At 40.7% G+C, this 24,582-nt stretch overlaps 1 long non-coding RNA gene across 1 annotated transcript; it reads right to left on the reverse strand.

Annotated features, from left to right (window-relative positions):
* Window positions 1–6,377: 6,377 nt before the first annotated feature.
* LOC115296756 lies at window positions 6,378–23,711 on the reverse strand. The gene is made up of 5 exons (XR_003911037.1): window positions 23,517–23,711; window positions 19,204–19,617; window positions 18,836–18,954; window positions 15,162–15,362; window positions 6,378–6,492 (listed from the first exon to the last, which is right to left on the reverse strand). It is a non-coding gene; the product is annotated as an uncharacterized LOC115296756 (long non-coding RNA).
* Window positions 23,712–24,582: the final 871 nt, after the last annotated feature.

Raw genomic sequence — 24,582 nt, forward strand, 5'->3', positions numbered from 1 at the left:
AAAATTTGCCTTTTGAGAACCCATATGTATCAAAATGATTTTACATTTTTTTGGTGTTGTAGAGAAGGTAGAAACTGAGTTACACAGAAGAGTGAGCTAGTGTTTACTCTTGGCAAATTTCCTAAACCTATTATTAAGCATGTGGTTTGAAAGCAGATATTTTTAATGCAATTATCCCTTGGGGCCACTATGGGTTTATAGAAGCATAAAGTCCCAAAATAAAAGTAATACTTTTTTGAGGGTGGTTCAGAATGACTGCCTCTCATGCCAATGTATTTATAAAGATGTTGCATGATTCAAGCTCACAGGTGGTGTCCCAGAGAGTGCTTTAGCTTTCGTGTTCAAGCAACGTTCTCACCTATTTTCTGGTTTCCACAATTTCTCTCTTCTTCTGGCTCTGTTTTTCAGTGATGATTTCTACTTTTGAGAACCCCAACATCCTCTACAAGAGTAATGATGTTTTGAAGCTATTACATCAATAGGTTTTTCATTCCTTTTCTCCACATGTCATGCATATAATGACCCTCCAGGGAAAAAGGGGGAGGGTAACACTTCAGAGGGCACAATGTGGGGAAGGGTCCATAAGACAGCATGAGGAAGTAGAATGCCTGTTCATTTGGTCTTGGTGAATGATGGGAAGGAAAAGAGAGACAGAAAAAAGGCAGAAGGTTCAGACTTAGAAGTCAACATCAACACTTTAATGGCAGAAATATCCATATGAGTATAGGAAAGACTGAGATCATTCTAGGTCTGGGATATAGTCATGTCAGCATGGAGAAGGAACCACAGCACAGCACTGGTAAAGGACAGCACTCCAGGTTTCTCATAGACTACCCAAACATATACTGCAACTAAAAGTTTCCGTGTGCCATGTAGAGGGACACAGAGACCTGTAGTAAGGATGAAGACATAGTATATGCCTGAGTCCATAGTCTCCTGTGAGAGATGCCAGGATGATAGCCAAATGGCCACAGGGGCACCATGTGGCCCTCAGATCTTGTCTCTCCTCCACCACCACAAGTCATATGTGCCTTGTCCCCCTCATATCAAGATGATGTACCATCAAGATGACAAGGAGCAATAGGTGGAACATGATATTAAAAAAAAGACTGAGCAGCTTCCTAAAACAGCCTAAACAAGAAGAAATAGCAATGTCATAAAATGTCAAGCTTAAAAGTCAGTTTTCCCTTATGTTAAAAGATTATTTTTACAGGATAAAACCACAACTCTCCCATGTTAAAGATTTTATTAACTCAAGTTATGAGGAAACTGGTAAGATTTTATAGCTGATTTAAAGGAGAATTCACACATACAAGTACAGGCCATCAGGAAGACAGATGAATATGAATACCAAATGAAATGACCTCAATATCTAGAGGGCAATATCTCCACCAGACACAACGTGCAAGAAACATAAGCATTGCCATCAGTGCTCTACAATTTACCAGAGTTATAAAAGAGATCAAGGTCAATGAAAGGCAGATGTAACCCTGAAGAGTTTACTAAATGGAACACTTATCTTTTTTACCATTTTCAAAGACTTTCACAATTTTTCCTGGAATCTACTACCAAGGAGTGGGGACTCTTGCGAAAGTTCAAATCATTTTGAAAAGCCAGTGTATAGGATTTTGAAATTGAAGTTGTGTTCCTTGCATATTTTAGAAGTAATGTGTACATTTTGCAACTTTGTGAAGTCACCTTCCAGAGACACTACCACCACTAATGTGCCTCTGATTTATCCCTCATCAATGCTCCGTAGAAGTAAAGGTGACAAACTGAGACAAAACCTCTAAGAACCTGCAGTATTTGTGTGCAGGGAATGCTCAGCCTGTGTTTCCAGGATCTGAGATTCAATAAAATGAGAAAAACACTTCTCCCCAACTTGAGTGGCAGCCTCATTTACACGAAAAGATGCAAAGCCATGCTCTACAGGCTTGCGTCATCTTGGAGATTTTATGTGGAGCCCCTCTCCCCCAGGAGATCCTACTAAAGATCTTATGGCTTAGCCCAAAGAGCTATCTGAGAGATGGGAAATGATCATTAGATCCATATTTTCATTCTTGACAATCTTAAAAGCCATCCTTAGAAGTATGGATACTATCCATCCATCCAGTCTTCCAGTTGTTCACACCAGGTCAGGCACTGGGCAAGGCTTATTGCAAATCAGTAGATGTTTCCTAAATCCTATCAACTGATATCTTTCCAGGGAGTTCTGTGTCATGTACCAGGAAAGTAGCATGACATCTCAGGGAAGCAGGTGCGAGTCAAAGTCCCAACTTACTAGCTCGCTCGTGCGCTCTCTCTCTCTCTCTCTCTCTCTGTCTCTCTCTCTCTCTCAGCAAATTATTATCATCTGTGAAATATGAGGATGTAACTCCCATCATCTCATAACCTGCTAATGTCCATCTTGCAGCCAGGTCTCAAGTTCAGGCCAGTTGCTGGTAACACCTACTCTTTCTCCCCCTCTTTCTCTCTTATTTTACTTCCACAGCTGTCATACATACAGATTTTACATTTTATGATTTCCTAGCAAAATACTATCCTTTAGCTTATTATATATCCTTTATCTCATTAATATAATGCCATAATCTTGTTAATTTATTTATAACCTATTAACATGACTGCAGTTGTACTAAAATTCTTTTTCTCTTTAATCATTCTATACTTGTCATTCATGATTTAATCTGTTCCTTAGTTTTTATCCCTTTCTTCTCAACTCCTGATTGCCTCCTGGATTTTTCTAGCTTGTGATTTATAACTGAGATTACCAATATTACCAAACCCAAACTCTTCAGCCTCCCTCAGAATCGCATCTCTTGTTCTAAGCATCATTTCTGTGACTAGTATAGCATCCCAACTTCCCAGCTTATTCATAACCCAGACCCTTTCCAGCTTTCCACTGTTCCACAAACATTGGTTTTGTCAGGCCAGTGCTCAGGGCTAGAGATATAAAGCAGAGGGGCACCTAGGTAACTCAGTTGGTTAAGCATCTGACTCTTGACTTCGGCTCAGATCATGATTTCATAGTTTGTGAGATGGAGCCTCATGTCATGCTGTGCACTGACAGCACAGAGCCTACTTGGGATTCTCTGTCTCCTTCTTCCTCTCTCTCAAAATAAACACACATTAAAAAGAAAGAGAGATAAAGGAGATAAAGTGCTCTCCAGAAGTTGAAAAGTATATAGGAATTAAAAAGAGACAGATATTTAATTCAAAATATGGAATAACTTTCTTAAAATATTTATTTCAAAAGTTGAATAGGCTATTCCAGGAAATGGTGAGTTTTTACTGTACCATTTAAGCCAAAGCTAAAAGACCATCCTATTGGTGTGGGAGAGGGGTGAGTGGGGAGTGGGGTGGTGGTGACTGAAGAAGGCTGATAAAAGAAGACATCATTAATCCTGGTGACATTTACTTAATGATTTCTATAGGACTAAAAGAGCCCAGCGGCTCCTGAGTGGCTCAGTCCATTGAGATTCAGACTCTTGACTTTGGCTCAGGTTGTGATCCTAGGGTCCTGAGATCAAGCCCTATGTCTGGCTCTGCAATGGGCAAGGCACCTGCTTAAGATTCTTTCTCTCTCTTTCCCTCTGCCTCTCTCCCCCACTCATGCTCTCCTTCTCTAAAATAAAATAAAGAATAAAATAGCCCAACTGACATTTCTATTTGAGAGCACAGGATTTAAATTTGTATTCTTTATCATTAAACAGATACCAGTCCAGTCTCTGTGATTTGTTTAGTGAAGACTAAATCGGAGACTGTTCACAAGGACATAGCATAAAGGAGTACATAAACAATAGGAGTTACCTTCCACCATCAGAGCTGTGTTCTCACTCACGTCACTCAGAAAAGGTCTTCTTACTTAATTTGAGGATTAGCAAAATTGCAGTCCCTGTCCTGCTCCTTCAAATTCAAACTACAAGCTCATTTGATCTTCAGTGTATTATGTTTGTAGCATAATAGATTTCTGTAACACCACTCCTGGGGATTCTATACCTGTAGTTGACAGTTGCCCTTCAGCAGTGAGGAAGTATTTGTGTGTGTTCTCCTGTGTGTTCTAGATATAATATTACTTCCCTGAGGACAAGGATTATCTTCAGATTTGCTTTAAGTCTAGCACAGAGCCAAATATATTAAAGGCTTATAAAGATGTTCATAAAAATGACAAAGAGAGGACTTTCCTTCACGCAGTGCTTGTCATTTTCTAGTTGTACTCTAGTTATAGATGAAGAATGCAGCATTCAATCAGTTTTCAGTCCAGTCTGTACTGAGGGGGGGGAAATACATGTAAAGACATAAAAGCTTGACTAGTTGTACGTGAAGAACTCTTATCTGGAAAGGAAGATGACAGTGCTAATGATGAATTCACTGAGGAAATGCATTAGATAAATCAGATTGTCATCTTTTGTTTCAAATCATGCAAAAGGGATTGAGGCACACTCCTAACCATAGTGTGTCAACCAGGAGGGTATTTTACAGGGTCTCAGATATGATAGTAATGATTGTGACTATTTTCTCAGCAGTCTGTAACCACTGATTATTCAAAAAAAAAAAGATGCCCAACTTAATAATTTATTATATGATCTCCAGCCTCTCTCCTGCTACTGTTTCTTGATGTACTTTACAGTCTTTATAATCTTTGTGTCTGGTTACCTCTTTGAGTGTCACTAAATCCACTGATAATGACATTACCAAAGGACATCCAACTCTTGGGGTGTCCTTCAAAGGAAGGAAGCCTAAGCCATCAGTGACACAGCCCAGAAGGTGTTACTGAAGTGCCACCACAGAAAAAGAGGCTGTAAACCCAGGACTGAATGAAGAAGGTGAGAGAGTCCCATAGCTCAGATGGCTCAGAAGCCCACCTGTAAGTATGAGATACATGAAACACCAGTGAGTGGCCACTCAAGTTTCTCTGCCACGTCAGCAATCATCCTGGCCATCCCACTGGCTTAGAGCTTGACCTCAGGGCCATGAAGGTGGAATAACTCTTCTTGTGCCTCTTCTCATCTCCTCTCTCTGTGCCCTTTCTTTCCATCTGGCATCCCTCAACCAGGACCAGATATGTAATTTAGGGAATCAATTGCAAAATGAAAATGCTGTACTCTTGTTAAAAAATTATTATTTCAAGATGGCAACAGCAAAAAAGTTACCCTTCCTGTACCAATATGAGGAGAATATCCTCATGCCTGGAGATGGGGAGCACATGTCAAGATGAGTCTGTACAAATAAACATAAGTAAAATAACCCTTATTTTCCATTAGTTTTTCTCAGATACTTATGGTTTGTAAGTTCCTGGGCCTAATTGTTTCTCTGGGTCTTCATTTGTCTTCTGTAAAGGCTCCTATGCCATGTAAAATTTGCATACTTTTCTTCTGTTGGTGTCTTTTGTCAGTTGAATTTGCAAGCACAGACACAAACCTAAAAGGCTGGAGGAGGAGTCTTTTTCTACATTTCTCATCTCAGTGCAAGATTTTTTCATCCAAATTCACATTTTTTATCTCAGTCACTGTCCAAGTCAAACAAAACTCTTTTAAGAGTAAGTACCTGGGTCCTTAGAGATTCTTCTCCACATGCCTCTTTACTTACTCTTTTCTAACTTTCAGGGGGAGGGACAGGGGTCATATGTTGTTCTCTATTAGGAAAGATGACTCTCCTGTCCCCTATGCACTGCAGACTCACCTGCGTCCTCTCCAGACATAAGCCTCTTTACTGGTGGCTTTTGCTGCTGTGCAAAGTGACTGTCCTGGTCACAGGGTGCCAAGATCTATGAAGGTATTGGTGTCTGACCTGGCCATTATCACACTTCAGCAGCCAACACCTCCATTGACCTCACACTCCACTACCTTGGAACCTGGGTACTGCTCTCTGACTTTGCCCAAATGGGCAGAGCTCAGTGAGGCTGTATGAGGTCCACTCTCCTCAGCCCCTCCCTCAGTCATCCAGTTATGCAGGTAGCACATCAGTCCCACTACCTGCTTCTCTGGAAGGTCTGCAGTCTCTCTAGCTATCCCTAGGAAAACAGGGTTCTAGAACATTCTCTTGTTCCCTCACAACTGTCTGCATTCCCTTATCCCCACTATCACCCCAAATTCTGACCCTGATGCAGAAGCCAGAGGATTCTTCTCTTTCCTGACCTTCTCCCCGTTATCCCTTGACTCAACCTCATTAGGGCTTTTCTTCTACTGTGAGGAAGGAACTTCCTCCTATCCCACATTTTCCTCAGATCTACGACCTACTTTGTAGTAAACCCTCTAAGTTTAGTCTCTTGACAAGTAGAAATCAAACTGTGGGATTTCTCAGAAAACTGTCTCTTGAAAGCCTTATTTCTAAGGCTACTGTCTTCTAATCAAGTCTAGGATCTAAACTCAATGCTGAGCCAAGTTTTTATTTATTTTTATTGATTTATTTTTTTATACCAGCTGTTTATGTTCTCTTCTTCCCTGGGGCTAGGTCTTCATAATGCAATGGTTACTGAAGAAAAAGTCTGAAATACTGAGAAGAAAAAATAAATCTACTTAAGATGTCACTATGTAAAGAAGCTAGAACTTTATCCTATAAATATTAGATGCCACTGAGAGAAATGAACCAAACACGTGACCCTCTGATTATTGCAGATTTTTGCATGGAAGCAATTTCCTAACCATGGGAAGGGAGAATTTAAGCAGTAGTCTCTCTGAATAGGGGTGACAGATGTAGGAGATTAGGAAGACTGAGCTATCTGTCAAAGCTCCAGAGAGGAAGAGGTTAAACAAGAGCTTCAAGGATGCCCTTAAGCCTGAATACCAACACCCCTTATCTGAATACCAGTCTATGCAGGGTAGGTTTGACCGCTATTAGAACAACCACCTGAATGCTATAAGCTGAACCATTTCCTGAGCTAATCCAGATCTGGGAGAAAGTTGAGTTCTTACCAGCTGGGGTGAAGAGGCCTCACTGGATACCCAGTGCCTTCAGTAGAGACCACAGAGTGGTCATGTCTTAGGAGTAAGGCTAAATTATCTCTAGATTAAAAACTATTTTATATCCTTTCTAACAAAACTCAAAAAATAAGTCCTTGACATCAAGTTGATGACAAGTAACTTAATTTTCTACTAAATAATACTCAACATTCTGGGGCACCTGAGTGGCTCAGTCAGTTAAGTGTCCAACTCCGGCTCAGGTCATGATCTCACAGTTCACGAGTTTGAGCCCCGCATTGGGCTCTGTGCTGACAGCTCAGAGACTGGGGCATGCTTCAGATTCTGTATCTCCTTCTCTCTGCTCCTCCTCTGCTCACACTCTGGGTGTGTGTCTCTCTCTCAAAAATAAATAAACATTAAACAATTTAAAAAAGAGTAGTCAACATTCTTTAAAGGAAGACAACAAAATCTAAACACTCAGCAGCACAACATTCATAACCTGTAGCGTTCAATGAAAAGTCATTATATATGCAAAATAAAACAACAAAACCTTACACAAGGAGGAAAATCATTTACTAGAAAGAGTTCTCACAGATAATGAAATTAGCATATAAGAATTTTAAAACAATGATTTAAATATGTTCATATACATAAAGGAAAATATAAATGCAATGAAGGTCTTCACTAAATATAGAGTCTCTATTTTGCATTTGGATTCTACATTTTAGATTTATATGCAATCCAGTTGAAAGGGAGAGATTGCCGTACTGGAAGAAAAGCAAGACCCACTTCAAGCTACTATAGGAAATACCCTTATATATAAAGACAAGGATAGATTAAAAGTAAAAGGATCAAACAAATTATACTACATCAACACTAATCACAGTAAAACTAGAGTAACTATATTCATGTCAGACAAATAGACTTCAGAAAAAAATATTATCAGGGGTCAAGAGGGTCATTTTATAACAATAATAGGGTCCATCACCAAGTGGACATTAACAATCATAAAAATACATACTTTTACAAATATGAAAGAATAACTGATGGACTGAGAATTGAAACATTCAAATCTACAATGACAGTTGAAGATTTCAATACTTCTCTCTCAGTAGTTGATAGATAAAGTCAATAGAAAACTTTAACGTTCTAGAAACCTTAACAATACCATAATCCAACTTGACCTAACAGTATGTTACATTGAATAACAACAGAATTCCTATATTTTTTCAAGTGCACAAGGAACATTATAGACCACATGCCAGGCCATAAAACAAATCTCAATACATTTAAAAGGCTTTAAATTATACAGACTGTGTCCTCTGCAAATGGAATTAAAATAAAAAGCAATATAAAATGATATCTGGAAAATCTCCAAATATTTGGAAATAAAACAGACTTTTGAATAACTCATGGTCAAAAGACATCACAAAGAAAGAACACAGTACAGGTAATCCTTGCTTTGCACAGGTTCTAATATGCCCGGATTTCAGTTACCTCATAAATAATACCCGTCCCCCATCAATGTGGTTTGGATTTCAGTTACCACATTTCAGTTATCATAGTATATTAACTTAAGTTATTATTATAAGTAATTATTATATTATATTAAGTACTTCAAAAAACTTCATTGTTAGATCATCAGTCCATGAATCACTATGCAAATAACAGATAGTCATCATTATCAGTTGCCAATCACATCACTTCTTCCAAAATTCTTTGGTGATTTGTTGCTGTGCCTCTATTACTCAGTTCACACCCATATAATAATGCTTTTTCCTTCTTGGTCTCCCACTGATAAATCACACGACATTTTACCAAAATGGATGACCCAAAGAAGGAACTGGTCAATAGAGATGAAAGTACATCAAACAAACAAAACATGATCATGCTGGAAGCATAATTTGAATCAAATATAAATGGCATGAGAGAGGAAATAGCTAATGTGGAAATCTTAGTGTTGCTGCTTTTTGAGAGATTCTAGATTTATAGTCTGAGGAATGTAGTGAAAGTGACATAAATGAGGAATGTACTTAGAATGAAAAAGATGAAAATGCCCCAGAGAAAAGGATACTGGCAAAAAATGTTACATTAAAGGACTCTTGGATATTTCATACCATTGAATGTGCAAAAGATCAAATATTGGAAGCTGAATCAAAATTAGAAAGTTCTGAGTATGACAATTCACAGAGGCATAGAAAAAGCGATCACTTTTTATCATAAATTATACAATGACAAGGCAGCAAGCACTGTTCACACTCTTTTGATTTGTTTTCTTTTTTCAATTGTGGTAATACATAAATAATATAAAATATATCATTTTGCACTTTTAAGTGGACAGTTCAGTGGCATTAGGTATGTTCTCATTGTTGTGCAACCATCACCACCATCCATCTCCAGAACTTTTTCATTTCCCAAATTGAAACTCTGTATCCATGTTCTAAATTTTTTAATAAAGGAGAACACTTTAATCCTCAAAGTGTTTTACTATAAACACTTTACTGCTTCTAAAAGTTTAAATTACAGTGTACTAAATAATTATCAGTTTCACAATTTTTTTCATTTTCCTACACACTTATAGCAGAGTTTCTAATGCCATGAAAAAAAAAATCTTAAAGGCCACAGAATTGTAATTTTTCCATTGATTATTAAGATCACTTCGCAGAATTTCAGTTTGCATGGTCATTTTTATAGTTCTTCAGTACTGTGCATAGACTAGATTGTGTATCAAAATTTGTGAGGTAAAGACAAAGTGGTCTCTAAAAGAAAAGTTGTAGTTAGTTTTATTTGCTTACATTAGAAAATAAAAAAAAATTTCAATATATGGATGTATCTAATCATCACATCATACGCCTTAAATTTGCAATGTTATATATCAATAATATCTCAATAAAGCCTGGGGTTAGAAAATAAGAAAATTCTCAAGTTCAATTCTCTAAATTTTTACCTTATAAACTAGAAAATGAAGAGTAAATTGAATCCAAAATAATTATAAGGAAGGAAATCATAAAGAGCAAAAATTAATGCAATTGAAAATGCATAAAAAACATAGTAACATCAATGAAATTAAACAACCAGGAATAATCATGAGGACTCTTAAGTGGTAAGCTCGAAGGACATGTTCATGTAATTTTGGAGTCCTATGAGCCAATGTGTTGATAGTGGTGTAGGGGAGACTTTGACAATGATGATGTTTGTGCGTATATTTGCATGCGTGTGTGTGGTGATGGAGGTAGAGAGGGGGGAGAAGATGGGTGCTTCATTTTCCTGCCTCCCACCATTCTGCCCCAAAGCAAGCCCCCCCGCACTTCCTCTTACTCTTCTAATGCTTATTTTCCAACATCACATACATATTTACAATACAGAAATTCAGTCAACAATAAGAAAAAACGCAGCCTTCTGTGTTCTTCTCTGCATTAAATACCTCTACCACTCTAGGGTTGCAGGAAAACATGTTTTCCACCCATAATTTATAGTCTAATGCTTTACTACAAAGTGAGAATTTCTCTCTCCAAGTTCCAAACAATAAGCTACCTTATTCCTTTTTTTTATTTTTTCCAGGAACTAGGTCTTTCAGGCATACCGATGGGTAATAACCGCTTCCTCCTCACCCCTCCCCTAACACACACACACACACACACACACTCGGTGCTGTACTTCCTGGGGGAATTCAGACCCAGTCTGAACTAGTTACGCGCCTGGCAGTTCCTCCACAGCCTGCAGCGCGAATGCAGGGCTGCCACCAGCACCAGAAGCCAGAATGGAGAACAGAAGGACCTCCAAAACTGTCCGAGATGGTGCCCGGACAGTTTCCTACTTTGAAAGACAGCCCTGGGTTATTTTATTTTTTTTGAAATTCAAATAACTTTTATTTAAATTGAACAAAATTAAAACTGCATTTATAGTCAAAACTCTTTTGTTATGAAAATGTGTGCTTCTAGGTTAAGGCAGAGAGGTTCCTAGGTTAACAAGACCAGATTTGACTTTGGACTTTATTCTTTAAACAAATTGCAAAGAATGGAGGAAAAAATAGGTTATTTACATAAAATATCTACATATGTACTGAGAGGTACAAATTTGGTGACAGAAGAGACTTCAGTACATGCTGGCATCTCAGAAGCAATTCTCAAAGAGCTTAATTTTATTTCCTTGGACTTTAGGAAGGCTTCTTCATCCTCGATCTTGGGAGCCAAATAGTACTTTAAGTGTCCCGTGTCTGCAATCTTATACTCTACAACAAGGGGTACACACTGAGTGTTACTGAGTGTTCCTACCGGAGAGAGTGGAGTGGCTTTGTAAGGAAGTTCAGGTATCTCAGACTTTATTGCGTTTCAAGGGTCATCTCTCCTGAGCCTAAACCTTTTGCTCAGCAAATCAATCCCAAGGAGCAGGCTAGGCAGAATCTGCCTGGCAGATTCCCTGCCAAAGGCAGTAGCCAGGGCCCGCTTCTCCAAATGGAAGTTGGTTCATGCTCTGTGTTGCTGCAGACACATGCAAGCAGTGGAAGATGTCCTAGGCTCTGCCTCACCAGCAGTCTTTCTGGTTTGCTTCTGTCCATTCTTTGTGAAACCCAGAAGCTACCTACCTCTGCTCCTTAAACATCTTCTCCATAAACCACTTTTAAAAAATTTTTTTAAATGTTTATTTTTGAGAGAGAGAGAGAGAAAGAGAGAGAGAGAGAGAGAGAGAGAGAGAGAGAGCACAAGTGGGGGAGGGGAAGATAGAGAGGGAGACACAGAATCCAAAGCAGGCTCCAGGCTCTGAGCTGTCAGCACAGTGCTTGACGCGGGGATCGCACCCATGAACCATGAGATCATGCCCTGAACTGAAGTCGGCCGCTTAAACAACTGAGTCACCTAGGTGCCCCTAAGCCACTTTTTTAAAGTGATTGTATGTGAAATTCCAAGGTTGGATTCACATGAATTACGTCTTGCTGGATGTTATAAACCTATGAGTATGGCAGAAATCACAGAACATCTTGTTTATTTAAACTGTCACTTATATACAGATCAAGTATTAGACTAAGATAGACTATATCTACTCCTTTGCTCCATTAAATGTGATCATTCAAATACCCTATCATGCCTAATCCTAAATATTCAATAATGATTCCCCAAACCAAACAAGCTGGGATGAATTAATTTTTTTCCTGGTGTTTCAGATTTTGGATTGGCATTGTGTCATATGAGAAATACTAGTCTCCCCGCCTGAGGCTGAGTCAAGGGTGGGCAGCGTGCCCATCAAATAGGCAGATGAACAATACAGAGATCTGGCCTAAGAGGCTTCTATGCCAGCCTATGGCTTTCAGCTGGGGATCTGAACTTGACTTCTGAGACCTCTGACTCACCGATCAAAACTGAGTCCATTTAATCATTTCCAATTCCCTCTCACATGGTCTTCCTCAGACTGGTTATAGAGAGGCAGGCAAATGACCTGTTCATTCTTAGACCCACACATTTGGTCTGAAAACTCAAAGATATAAAGTTTAATCTGAAACCCACGTTCATTTTTTCTCATTGCAACAGAATTTAGTTTGCTCCTAGAAATGGTGGTCAAAAGATGTTAATCAAGTTGCTGAACTGAACCAAAGGTCAGAAATAAATTTTAAAATCTATCTGTCAAAAAAAAAGTATCTTGCACTCTTTTGCCTACTTATACTGTTGGGTAAGTCTTCAGCTAGGAAAACATGTAAGTGGTTTCATCTGTCAGGACTGTATATTGAATAAAATTCTTGCCTGTTCTGAAAATATTTACCTCTTCTAAAAATTCTTTGTATTGCCTAAAATACAGTATAATTTTTGAAATACATCAAGCATAAAATTACTTATTCTTTAGAAGTCATCTGATATGAAATCCTAGCTTTGAAATGATAGAATTTGTATCATTTTATAAGCTAATTAAATATATACCATTTCTCACAAACATACATTCCCATGAAGACTGAAGAAATAACTTTTATAGCTAAGTAAAATAGGATTAAGTAAGTATGCTCACTTCATAAAGCAAGAAAAGTTTCTCCTCTCTGCACAGGACATTAGGTACCTTATGTAAGAGTCTCCTTGCCTAGGAAAATTATCAGACTAAATATGAATAGTATTGCTGGTGCCAGCAGTTGTGAACTTAAAAATGTTGCTGTCAGCTACTTTTTCTCCAGTGATGTTAAACATTTTCTTAAAAATAAGATATGCATTGATATCACCTGTCCCTTCAAATAAGTGTCCTCTAACATCACCCTGACCGTAAGAAGGCATCTAGTGCTGGATGGGTGATGAGGAGTAGATGGAGGAGGGAAGGGAACCCCACCCTAACCCCCATCTTTGGAAGCACTGATAACTAGTAGATCTTTCAGACCTCCTTGAAATCTAAAACAAGAGTTCTGGCAACAAGAACAAAAAGAACAAGTAGCCAGTCTAGAACTAAAAGAAGTTGCTGTTTGCCAACTCTCCACTTAAGTGACAAAGAGACTGATATGGCAAAACTTCTAAATTAACCAAATGCTAATATTGACCCATATAAATATGTGTTTGAATACATCAAACATTCATTATTAAAATGGCTCCAGGTCATGTCAAATTTCCTACCTAGGAATTGTCACATAATGTTCTTGGAAGTGCTACTTTTTGTTTATAAATGTATTGGATCTTACAGCCAGTTGAAGGAGCTTACAGCAAGTTGACAGGTAGATACAATGTAGCTTTTGCCAATGATTTTCACAATTTTCATGAGATTGGATTGTCATCTAGATTATAGAAGGAAATCCAAGTAATAATGTCCTGACCTCTAGCATAAAACAAGAAACAGACCAGCTACAATCTCTGGGGAGGATGGTTGAATGTCACAACCAGAGCCGTAACATTAAGAATAAGGCTGACTTGAGGGGCGCCTGAGTGGCTCAGTTGGTTAAATGCCCGACTTTGGCTCAGGTCATGATCTCACACTTCAGGAGTTTGAGCCCTGTATTGGGCTCTGTGCTGACAACTCAGAGCCTGAATCTGCTCCAGATTCTCCCTCCCTCCCTCTCTCTCTCTCTCTCTCTCTCTCTCTCTCTCTCTCTCTAATAGATAAACATGAAGGAGGAGGAGGAGGGAGACTTGAGTCATAATAAACGAAGAAGCCACAGGATTATAGGGTCAGCATCGCATTCCAAACCAAATCCTGTTTAAGATATGTGTGGTTAACTTTTGCTGGTATGGTGCTATCATGCACTGTTTTCCAGAAATGAAAACAGTTAGGCTGTGCATGAGGGTTGTCATGGTGCCGGGGTAAAGAAGAACCTAGACAAGGCACCGGTACCTGTCCAGAAATGAGGAGAAGTTGCTAGAATATGGCCAAGGCAGTCAACCAAGATCTCAGGCATATTTTAAACTCATTTATAGGGGCGTCTGGGTGGCTCAGTTGGTTAAGCATCTGACTTTGGCTCAGGTCATGATCTCACGGTTGGTGGGTTCAAGTCGGGCTCTGTGCTGACAGCCCAGAGCCTGGAGCCTGCTTCGGATTCTGTGTGTGTCTCTCTCTCTCTGGTCCTCCCCCTGCTCACGCTGTCTCTGTCTCACAAAAAATTTGGTTAATGCCACTGCTGTTTGGTACCACCAATATCGACGAAACTTAGAAATCTCACATCACCAGCGTGCCTTCAGCCCCCAGTGTGATGGAGACGGGGGAAACAGGGTGGGAGGGGCGGCAACGGGGTGGAAGTTCCTCTTAAACCAAACTTCCCAGAAACTTTTTGCCTGAAGTTGTAAAAGTATTGGTAAATTTTTAATGAATTTACTCAATGTTTTACAAACACTACTCTTCAGAGCTTTGTCTCACCAGAAGCAGAAGTGCCCAGTACTGTGGGATAACAAGGCCTCCAGGGTATTTCCAACCAGCAGTGAGAAGGAATATAATCATCTAGCGAAGGAAGTATCATTCTTGTGCATTGCCCAAGAATTGTTGCTTAGCCCAAACAGGCTTAAGAAGGGTAGAGAATCTTTAGAACAGATAACTATTTTTTAAATGTTTTTATTTTATTTTTGAGAGAGAGACAGACAGAGTGTAAGCAGGGAAGGAGCAAAGAGAAAGGAAGACACAGAATCTGAAGCAGGCTCCAAGCTCTGAGCTGTCAGCACAGAGCCCAATGCAGGGCTGAACTCACAAAACTTATGGTCATGACCTGAGCAGAAGTCGGAGGTTCAACTGACCTAGCCACCCAGGGCAGAGAATCTCTAGAGAGTGATGTCGAGACTGGCCACCAGACAGACCCCACAAATCAGCTCTTACCTTGGAGAACTCACCACTTCCCCAAATCTGGTTCACAATCTTGAGGGGCAGAAATGACGTTGTAAGTGTCCCACGGCTGGCCAGACTTGAGATGCTGGCTCATTTAAACAAACTCTGAAAGACATGATTCCGGAGGACAGGGGAGCCAGCCCACGTACCCCCAGCCAAACGGTCCCTGAGTAGGTGGTTGGTGTTGGCGATCTATAGGAAAGAAAGAAGATAGACAACGTGAATGGTGGTAAAGCCACACTTAACTAAGAAAGTCAGTGTCTTTTATGCCATAGGCGTTTACACATTTTTATTTCTCTTTAATGATTACAAAGCTTATGGTCCTTGAGAGAGTAAAAACATGCTCTGGGAAGGATCATTTTTTTATCACAAAAGAAAGAACAGCAGTGAGAACAGAAGTAAAAAAACAGGAATGAGGGAGTCTTTCTCTCAAAGAATCTTCTTTTCTTCAAGGTCCTTTAGCAGTTATGTCTGGGCAAGACGCTTATCATTCAAGGGATTAAATGTAGACAGAGGATTGTGTTTGCCCCAACAGCAGGCAATGAGCTGGGAACAGAAATAAAGTAAGGGAAAGCAGGTGCCACTAACTGACCCAAGTTGATTCAAAACTTAAAGGTATATGCCTTCATTGCTTTTGCAAAACAATGAGAAAAATCCCAAATTTTTTCTCCTGTGCCCTGGAGGCAGAGCATCCAAGGTCGCTTATATAGATTCTCCTGTGCCCCGGAGGCCTGGCCATCAAAGGTCGCTCTTCAGGAGGTTTTTTGGCCTGCTGGGCCCCAACACATGATGTATAAAGCTAGAATGCTAATTTAGAATTTGATATTCATGGTGGCCTGAGTAGTCCTCTCTGTCCTTTCTGACAAGCACCAAACTGCTTGGCGAGCATGGACAACAACAAGGTAATGGGATCACAAAAGCATTGGGTCCTGCGGTCTGTTTTATCCACCTCCATCTTAGAGATACAGCCGCCAGACAGACCAAACACATAGTCACGGATAGAGGACATTTTTGGGGGACACACGCCTTTGAGAGTCTCCTTTTTCTCTGTGTCCATGCTGATTAATGCCTTTTTCTCATTGACATTTCTTTTTTCTACCTTCCCTTACGCTTATCAGTAGGCATTCAACAGAGTTACTTTCTATGGCTGTGTTGGTCTAGTGTGCTGATTTCTTTCTTTTTTTTTTAATGTTTATTTTTGAGAGAAAGCATGAAAGAGTGCATGCACGCACGTGAGCTGGGGAAGGGACAGAGACAAGAAGGGACAGAGGATATGAAGTGGGCTCTGTGCTGACAGCAGAAGTCCTGATTGCGGGCTTGAACCCATGAACCATGAAATCATGACCTGAGCCGAAGTTGGATGCCTAACTGACTGAGTCCCTCAGGTGCCCCTAGTGTGCCGATTTCTTAATTTAAGTCATAAAGTGCACTCTCCTTTCAAGTTGTCAGGGACTCCTACTGAATGCCACCTACATTATGAAAGGAAGTATACTGAAGATATTTGATGAAAACCTTAAAAATGAAAGCTCTCTGGGGCACCTGGGTGGCTCAGTCGGTTGAGCATTCAGCTTCAGCTCAGGTCATGATCTCATGGTTGTGGGTTCGAGCCCCACATTAGGCTCTGTGCTGATATCTAGCTCAGAGTCTGGAGCCTGTCTTCAGATACTGTGTCTCCCTCTCTCTCTGACCCTCCCCTGCTCATGCTGTCTCTCTCTCTCAAAAATAAATTTAAAAACATTAAAAAAAAAAAACCCTGAAAGCTCTCCTTGAGAGCTGGTAGCTCACGGAAGGAGGCAGTGCCCGAGAATTAAAACAGAAAAGGTGTTGCCAAGATGACTGTGCATTTGGGGGTTTTTATCCTTAAGGGGATATTGGTTATAGGATCATGCAGGTGTGTCAATCAAAGAAGGAAGAAGGAAGAGAAAAGATATAAATCAACGCCTGCAGTCTGAAGGTGGAGCAACAGTATGGTAGTTCTTACTTGACAGCATCTGACTCAGGTGCCATCTGTCACCAAACACCCATCACGTTCAAGGTGCAGAGCTCTGTGCTACGAAGCTTTCAGAGAAAATGGGGACAACTTGTTACAAATGACTCATGAACTGGGGCACCTAGGTGCCTCACTCGGTTAAGTGTCGGACTTCAGCTCAGGTCATGACCTCACAGTTTGTGAGTTCAAGCCCCGCATTGGCCCCTGTGCTGACAGCTCAGAGCCTGGAGCCTGCTTCAGATTCTGTGTCTTCCTCTCTCTCTCTGCCCCTTCCCCACTCATGCTCTGTTTCTCTCTGTCTCAATAATAAACAAGCATAAAAAATGATTAATGAACTTCGCTCTTTTTGCCTTGCCAGTAGGTCGGTTTTTTTCTTATTGACCTGGAATATCAAGAGATGAGGAAGGCAGCGGGGAGGGGCAAGAGATTAGGGAGTTCAGTAGGGAAGGAATTCAGAGAGCGCTAAGATAATAATCAACTTCTAGCCTTCTACGATAGGGGTTTGCAGTGTAATGTTAGCTTTACAGATTTGCCTGGCGTCTTTGAGAAAGGATTGTCCTCATGTCTTCACCTGATAGCCTAGTAATGAGACTGCCTGGCCAACTAGATTCCAGGGTTTTACATAAAGTACTATAAAAACCGGAAGTTGGTTAGTGAAGGCCAGTTTGTGTGGTGGGAAAGGGGTCTGTCTCTGACCCCAGAGAAGTGGGAAGAAGGAAAGGAGGAAGGAAGGTGTGGGAGAGTGATAGCCAGATGAGTGTCCCATTCCCCTCCTGGCTTCAGGCCTGGAGTGGGGCTGCGTCCAGTCAACTCTCCTCACTCATTGTACTTCTGTTCTGTAAAATCACCACAAACACTGAATTAGCAAACACTGGACCACTGCTCTCTGAGGACATGCATGGTTAGGTTTCTGGACACATCTTTTTTCCTTTCAAATAGATTATTTTTAGAGCAGTTTTAGATGTACGGTGAAATTGAGCAGAAAGCAGAAAGTACAGAGTGCTCCCGTCTCCTCCTGGCTCCACATACTCATAGTCTCCTAAACTATGACCATTCCCACCAAAGTGGTGCACTTGTTACAATTGTTGAAGCTACAGTGACAGACCAGAATCATCCAAGGTCCATAGTTTATATTAGAGTTCAGTCCTGCCTGGTGTTGTACATTCCATGGGTTTTGACAAACAATGACACATATCCACCATTACAGGATCATACAGAAGAGTTTCATTGCCTAAAAATCTCCTGTGCACCACCTCTTCATCCCTCCCTTCCCCCCCACCCCCTGGCAACCACTAATCTTTCACTGCCTTCCTAGTTCTGCCTTTTCCAGAATCTCATATAGTTGGAATTATACAGCATGTAGACTTTTCAGATTGGCTTCTTTCCCTTAATAATATATATTTCAGTTCCCCCTCCACCATATCTTTTCTTGGCTTAATAGCACATATATTTTTAATGCTGAATGCTATTATATTGTCTAGATATGCCTCAGTGTAATGGACTGAATTATGTTCCCCCTGTAAAATTCGTATTTTGAAACTCTAATCTCCAGTGATCGCATTTGGAGACAAGGCCTTGACAAAGGTAAGTAAGGCTAAACAAGGTCATGAGGTCATAAAGGAGAGGCCCTAATCAATAGGACCGCTGTCCTTATAAGAAGAAGAGACACACTCACACAGAAGAAGGGCCATGTGAAGACAAAACGAGAAGATGGTCATCTGCAAACCAAGAAGAAATCTCTCACTGGTAAACAAATTTTCCAGCACTTTGGTCTTGGATTTCTAGTCTCCGGAACTGTGAAAAAAATCTCCATGTAAGTCATCCAGTCGGGGGTATTCTGTTACAGCAGCTGGGGCAGACTCATGAATACACAGTTTATTTATCTGTTCTACTGAAGGAAATCTTGGCTGCTTCCAAGTTTTGGTAATTAGGAATAAAGCTGCTAGAAACATCCGATGTGCAGGGTTTTGTGTGGATGTAAGTTTTCAGCTCATTTGAGTAAATACTAAGGAGGGTAACCACTAGATCATATGGTACGAATACCTTTAGCTCTATGAGAAACTGCCAACTGTCTTCCACAGTGCCTGCACCATTTTGCATTTTCACCAGCAGGGAATGAGAGTTCCTATTGTTCCACATCTTCAGCAACATTTGGTGATATCACTGTTCTATATTTGAGCCATTCTAATAGGCATGTGGGAGTACTTCATTGTTGTTTTGGTTTGCATTTCCTTAATGACATATCATGTGGTGTATCTTTCCATATGCTTATTTGCCTTCCATGTATCTTCTTTGCTGAGATGTTCTGGTCTTTTGTCCATTTTTAAATCAGGTTGTTCATTCTCTTGTTGAGTTTTGAGTTTTTGGTATATTTTGGACAACAGTCCTTTATCAGTTATGTCCACTGCAAATTTTTCTCCCACTTTGTGGCTTATCTTCTCATTCTCTTGACAGCATCTATCACAGAGCAGAATTTTTTAATTCACTAAATAATCAATATATAACCATGTTTTATATTTGCATATCTATTTGTTTAAAAACACTTCATTTTGTGGGCACCATTGACTCATTAACACTGAACTCACAGACAACAGTTCTCTAAAACATGCCTGAAGGAAGCTAATTTAACACATCATTGTCTTAGTCTACTTAGGCTGCTATAACAAAATAACACAGACTGAGTAGCTTAAACACCAGAAATTTAATTTCCCACAATATTGGAAGCAGGAAAGTCTAAGACCAAGGTTATGGTAGGTTTCTGGCAGAAGCTTTCTTTGTAGTTTTAGATGGACACTTCGCCCTCACTTAGCCTTTTGTCCAAGTGTAGTGCACAAGAAAGAGCTCCCATCTCTTTTTATAACATTAATCGGAGCCCACCTGTAAGACCTCATTTGACCTCGATCACCTTCTAGGATATCCCATCTTCAAATACAGCACCCTGGAGAGTAGGGCTTCAACATATAGCTTTTGGAGGACACAAACATTCAGTTCATGTCACATATAATTTCTCCATAAGGCACTTCACAGCCTTCTCACTTTCAGGAACGATCGACAACACATCAGTACTATACTCAAGGGAGGACCATTTTCAGTAGCAAAGTCACCAACCTAAAGCACAAAAATACGAAAAGTTGAGCACCAAACAGATCATGTAAGGAATACTTGCTGACAGTGTGAGTCCCCAAATAAGAAGACAGAGTGTCACCTTATTTGACCTCCACTGAGAACATGCAAAATAGGCAGCTCAAATGTCTCACCACTCTGCAAACAGCCATGAATGTTTAAGATGCTGATTTGGGGGTTAAAACAAATTTTAGTGATTAGGCGAATTCACAAATATAAAAGCAGCAAATAATGAGAATTGACTATATACGTTTTAGGTAAACTGACGATATCATTCAAGGAAAGGATGGCCCCACCTGCTCATTTGGATCTGAAGGAGAAGTTTACAGGACAGGAGGCCCATGCCAACACGTCGTGGTCATCTAGGTACTTGAGAGGGTGGTAAGTCATGAGTAGACAGGAAAGGTCTAGCTGGAAATCTGGAATCTTCCTTGTTTCTCTTTCCCTACAGGATGCTGAGTTTAGAGCCAGAGGACCTGCCACAGGCCTGCTGTGGCAAAGCAAGGTGACTGTCCAGCAAAGGCTGTGGGTAGATAACCAGGCCAAGAAGCTCAAGGAAAAATAGCAGAAACCTAGGGTCTGCAGCTCTTCAGAGTTGAAGAGAAGCCAGGCCAGAGAGTAGGAAATGTTCCTGAGAGGGGCCTGGGTGGCTTTGTTAGTTAAGTGTCCAGCTCTCAATTTGGTTCAGGTTACACAGTCTCACATTTTGTGGGTTCAAGCCCCACATCAGGCTCTGTGATGACAGCATGGAGCCTGCTTGAGATTCTTTCTCTCCTTCTCTCTCTGACCCTCCCCTGCTTATGCTTGGATGTGTTCTCTCTCTCTCTCTCAAAATAAAAAAATAAACTTAAATAAAATAAAATAAAATAAAAAGAAGGAAAGAAGGACTTGTTCTTGAAAAAGCTTGCTAGAGCAAGAGTTCTCCAGCTGTAGATTTCGGCCCTGGGGGCAACAGGATTGCCTGGACAGAGGCTGCCCCCCTGGAGATGTGCAGATTCCTGCCAGTAGGACTCATGAACCCTCCTGAGACCAGGGTCTGTGCATACCCCACCACCACATCAGGGAACCAGTAAGGCATGCTCTCTTCCAAGATTACACCTAGACTCTACCATCTCAACCAGGCTAACAGAGCCACTGGGCAGCTTTATCCAATAGCAACTTGAGACGGAACTCTTCAAATTACTAGAGTTTTAAATCTGATTGACCAGTTAGCTTTTCTCCCACTTACTTATCAATGGGTGGGGACTTGGGAGGAGTGCCAATTTAGGTAAAAGATATTCTTTTTTCTCAGTATATCTGAGCTGTACTATGAGCTGAAATACATAGTCCAATTACACACACAGATTTTTAGTTTGTTCAATAGTGGTCATAATCTAGTGAGGAAAATAGACAATCCCTTATTCATTAATCATAATGACAAAGCAGTTTATGAGCACTCTAAGGGTTACATTGACTTCTTTTACCCAGAGGGCAGCAGTGAGCTTTGGCAATGCTCTTAGCAAAGGAAGACATTGGACAGTAGTCTGCAAGCTGATGCTAATGTCCCTGGAAGGCAGCTCCAGGACATTCAAATGTAATTATTGCTGTTTTCAGTCTTGGCTGCAACAGAGTACTTTTCAGGTGCACGACCAGCAGAGCCCAGTCATCCCATCTTCTTTCCTCCTCCTCACTGTCCTCTCTTACTCCACACCCCCTGCTGAGTTCCAGGCACTTGGCCTGGGTCATCTCCTATAAATGATTCTCTTAGTGGTAGTGACTGCTTCATTTTGGTCTAGTCACTCCTGTAATTGTTCAGACATTCTTCATGTCCCTGATCTTGTTCTTGAGATTTAGAACACGTTGATTGTTTTTCACTGCTTCCTCTGCCACCACTAGCCATTTACTGCCTCTCTCCTCTGTTCCGGGCCTGAGAGAACACATTCAGGATTCCTGCTGCTGGCTTCCAGTTGGATTTCACTTCCTCCCTCCCTGCGCCCTCCTTGCTTCCATGAAGTTTCTAGCAATTTGCTACATTCCTCTTTGACCACAGCCTCTCCTAGGGGCCCTCTTCGTCAGTTCCCATTGCTCAGTGGGATTTAGTGACACTCCCCTTGCTCTTTCAGCCCACCTGTAGGTGGTGATGGATTCCCACTGTTGCAAGTCTCTGAGTCCTTTAACAACACCATTATTTCCCTTCTATCTGCCCATTCCTCCATTTCTTCATTGAAATTTTTTCAGTTACAGGGAGTTGGATTCTGCTCTCTGATACTCTAAGTAACCTCCAATTTACTCTTTGTGATACTTCCTTGAGTGGTTCACAGTTGAGTCCACAGACCACCTGCTTTCAGAATCATTGTAGGTGCTCCCTACAAATACAAATTCCTGGGACCCATCCCAGCACCTCCCAGTCAGAATGTTTGGGAGAGCTGGGTGGAGATCAGGCTATCCTCATTTTAACCCACTCCTGGGGAGAGTCAGAGCCCCACCAAAACCAAAGACCTTCATATGAGTCTCCTGTCCGCTTGGAGTTGGGTAGCACCTGAGTGTGTTCTTGGGCCTGTCAGTAGCTTTCCAGAACCCTCAGGTAAAGCCCTTCTTTATTCTTTAAAAATGAATCAAAGATAATTACATGTATTTCAAGTGATTTAAACTTCTAAGGAAAAGAGGTGTCTATAAATAAGATATTGTTGAGCCAAACCCACTACATGTTTGGAGGCTTGCCTACAATGAATCCCCATCTGTACTGTCAGGAACACCCAGAACACACCTGTTAGAAGGGAGCTAGAATGTTCAGTTCAGTTTGCTCAGCCACACGATGGTCTCTATTACAAAGCCACCCCTGTTTCTTCTGTACTCACTGTTTGGAATTCAGAGAGAATCAGAAGAACAGTAAACAGAGCAGCCTAGTTACCATCTGGTTCAACTTACAACAAACTTTACAGAAGGGAAACCAAGCTGAAGGGGCTTGCCCAAAGTCTCACACCTGGTCCGTTTGTTTAGTGCATTTTTTCATAGTTTTTCTTCCTCCAAAACAAACTTTAGGTGTTGCTTACATATAACTTGTGACACAGGTGATCTTCTAGGTCAGGTCTTTCCTCTGACACTTAAGTTGGTGACAACAGATTAAAATGTTACTTTTTCTTGAGGCCTATACTACTCTCGTATTGTTCATAACAAGTTATGCAAATTGGTGTCTTCGACCAACAATTAGTTACTACCCTTACAGCCTCGGTAGATGAGAAGTCCAGGCTCACCTGAACTAGGTCTCCTCTGCTCAGGGTTTCACAAATTGAAGTAAAGGATTGGCTAGGCTGCATTTCTTCCTGTAGGTCAAGGTCCTTTATCCAAGCAGATATGACTGTTGGCAAATTCATATCCTTGTGGTTGTAGGACTGAAGCCTCTGTCCTCTTGCTGGCTGGTTGCCAGGGCTCCTGGTTGTTGGCTCCTAAAGATTCTCTGTAGTTCTTTGACATGTGTAGTTCTCTGTTCTAACCCATATAATCCCTACATTAGCCCTAAGAAATAAATACCATTATTATTACCATCTTCTTTTTATAGACAACATGTATAAGAGCAAATAAATTTAAGAAGTGTAATTCCCTCTGTTGAAAACAAAGGAAGAGACTCTTCCTCCTTTCCCTTTTCTCTTAGAATTTCTTTCTTTGACCTTTCCAAACATAATGTAAATCTTCTTAGTAGGCTACAAACCTCTGGGCCATCTCTCTGAAATGTAATCATCAGGGAAGATAACACCTAATCTCCTTCTGTCCTGGGAAGAGAAGGGCCTACTGGCCTGATTCCAAATTGCAAAATCCACCTAATTAAATGAGTTGGATCTTTTTATTACATGACAGTGAGTTTTCTTTCTGTCTTTGCAATCTTTTTAACTGAAATATCACATTCTGGCTTAATGTTTACTCAACAATAGAATTATTTATTTGTTTTTTACCTTTGTAGTGATGTTTTCAGGATTGGGAGGAGATTCAGAGAAGTTAAGTACCCTGCCAGTAACACCTCACTGCTGAGTGGCAGAGTTTGGATCATAAGCTCAGGTAGCCCACATGTCTACCCACCTCACTGTCCTGCTGTTATATCACCATCAATAACCTGTGGCTTCTAACTGTTTGTTAGCTAAAGCTTCTCCATATACTGTTGTATGGCCAAGTAGGCCTCCATATCTAATCCCTTAGCTCAGGATTCCTCAACCTTAGAAATATGGACCATTTAGGCCATGTAACTTTGTTGTAGAAGCTGTCTAGCACATCGTAGAACGTTTAGCATCATATCCGGCCTCTACCCACTAGATGCCAGTAGCATAC

The sequence above is a fragment of the Suricata suricatta genome, chromosome 7 (genome assembly GCF_006229205.1).
Source record: "Suricata suricatta isolate VVHF042 chromosome 7, meerkat_22Aug2017_6uvM2_HiC, whole genome shotgun sequence".
In the NCBI taxonomy this organism is placed as follows: Eukaryota; Metazoa; Chordata; class Mammalia; order Carnivora; family Herpestidae; genus Suricata; species Suricata suricatta.